This window comes from Myxine glutinosa, chromosome 3 (assembly GCF_964187855.1).
Source record: "Myxine glutinosa chromosome 3, kmMyxGlut1.1, whole genome shotgun sequence".
NCBI classification, from domain to species: Eukaryota; Metazoa; Chordata; class Myxini; order Myxiniformes; family Myxinidae; genus Myxine; species Myxine glutinosa.
The window spans coordinates 106846645-106849034 of record NC_136263.1 but is presented as its reverse complement, the minus strand read 5'-3'; positions in this window follow the sequence as shown (position 1 = coordinate 106849034).

Sequence of the window (2390 nt, the reverse complement as noted above, 5' to 3'; positions counted from 1 at the left end):
TAGATGAAATTGTTAACTTTCCTCTACAACACCACAGTTAAAAACTGTCAATCGTTTAAACCATCGACAACTCGTATCCGCACATTGCAACTAGAAATACCAGATCATTCACCAATCTCCTCCTGCATACCCTCAAAATAACTCCCTGCTCACATGTCGAACACACCTAATCCATATTTACTCGTTGTTCTATAAATTAATTATTCTGGACAGGGCACTACTATCCAACAGGGTGTTGTAGATATGGAATATGGCGAAGGTTTGGGAATGGCTGCTCCAAAAGCACACCCTTCGTACCCAGCATCTGTGCCATTTCGTTTATGATGGCCATCTGCGAGTGCTCTGCCCATGAGGTGGTCATTTTGTTTATTTACAACCTCCTAGTTGTTGGCTAATCTCAGCCAAGCTTGGCGAGCAGACTCAAGGGCCTTAAAAAGGTAATGGTCATAGTCTCGATCCTCCTAACCATCTACATGAGGTCAAAGGTTCAATTTTGAGTCACGAGGGTGTAATGCACAGTGGTAAAAGCATCTAATCCTCAAAATTCCAGCAAAGCACACAATCTGAATTATTCCATTACCTACTTCGTCCCTATCCTGTACAGCGTAGCTAAATTTGTCAATGGCTACTGAAGACATCCACCAGAGGGCAGTCACAGACATTCAAACAGAGTGGTTATCATCGGTCCTTTGGTTTGCAAAGGAATGCATGAACACATCAGCAAAATAAACCAGTTGATGCTCCTCCATGGAGAGCACAGTAATGTTCAACAAATGTAAAAACACGACATCGAGGCAAGATTAACCCTCCCTAATTAAACCCCGGAAGAAAAAGAAAAAAAACTACAACGCCTCTCAGTAGAGCGCATACTCCCGCCGTGGGTCAAGTTGGAATAAGTTGTGTTTAAAGGCACACTCCATACCCCAAATTTTTAGTTAGTTAAATGCTTCTACTTAATCTTTGATCAGAACATAACATCATCTAAAATAAAAAAGTCAACCCGCGAAGTCGGTTCCATGTAATCCGACCTTAAATGCGCCAATAATAGACCATCGAGGAAAACGCTTCTACAAATCTTAGACCACGTGCCCATGCACAGTATGACGTCACACGAGGTGATCGGGGAAGCCGGAAATACTTTACAAATGGTTTACAATACAATACAATAGTGTGGAGTGTTTCTATTCTAGTTATATTGTCCTGCATATCGGATCCTAAATGGTTTATAGTTGTGTTTTGTAGGGGTGCAGCAAAGTCACGGAGCCTTTAAAAGGGATTTTTAAAGCCGCACTGTATTGAATCCTTATCGCATTTTGACGTTCGAAATCCTGTCATTTTGAGGCTCCAGAGGTGACTTGACGTCATGCTGGCTTTATTACATCATGTTCAAGCACAATGTGACCCTAGTGACATCACTGCAACAGAGTCTACGTCACCTCGCGCAAGATTCAATAAAGTGCACCTTTAAGTGGCCTAAAGGGCCATAACATTTGGCTGGGCACTGTGTTACTACTAGGAGTGCAGTCCTAGAAACAAAACGTAATGTAGAATAGGTAGCCAATTTATTTTGCTGGTTTATACCAATATTTGAATGTAAAGTATAAACAACGTTTCATGATTGAAGAGCCCCTTTAAAGTATGTACGCAACCATAAATTGAGAGATTATGAACCCCCCTTTCATTCAAGAAAAACAATGGTATTATAATCATAAACACAGGCTCGAATGCGAGTTCACTGTCACCGTGTGTCCTCAAAGACACTTGCAATGCATAGACCGAGGCCTACACGAAATCGTAAATGACGTTTGTGTCATGTATAAAATGTGGCCCATACCCCCCCCCCCGCCCCCCTCCCGGGATGCGAGCATAATTGTTTATGTATCGACTTATTTCGGGGTCTAGCGGAACATGCCTGCCATAAATATAAATAAATTGGCCAAAATTCTACGAAACGCCGACGTACAGTGACGAGTGCATTTGTACTCATTTGCACTCAGCAGCTGCAGCCTGTGTGTCTGTGGCTATGGCATGATACAGGCACAAGGCGATCGGGTTTTTGCCGTTTTATCGATCAAACAGTCACCACTGTAATAACACTCGCTTGATATAAATATTCCTCGCATATTTAACCGAAACTATCAACAAGTAGGCTAGCCCAATACGTACCAGTAATCTAAATCTGCGACCCGTTCAGCATCATCTTCGTCGTTTTCCACTTCGACCTCCATATTGGCCTCTGGATCTTTGTCGGCGTATTCCGACTCAAACTGATATGGTTGAACAGCAAATTTTCTCCGTTCTATATTAAATTCTTCTACAATACTTTCCTCAGCCTCCGATACGTATTCATCGGCTGAAAAGTCCGACAGATCGGAGGAAATATCGAGCGA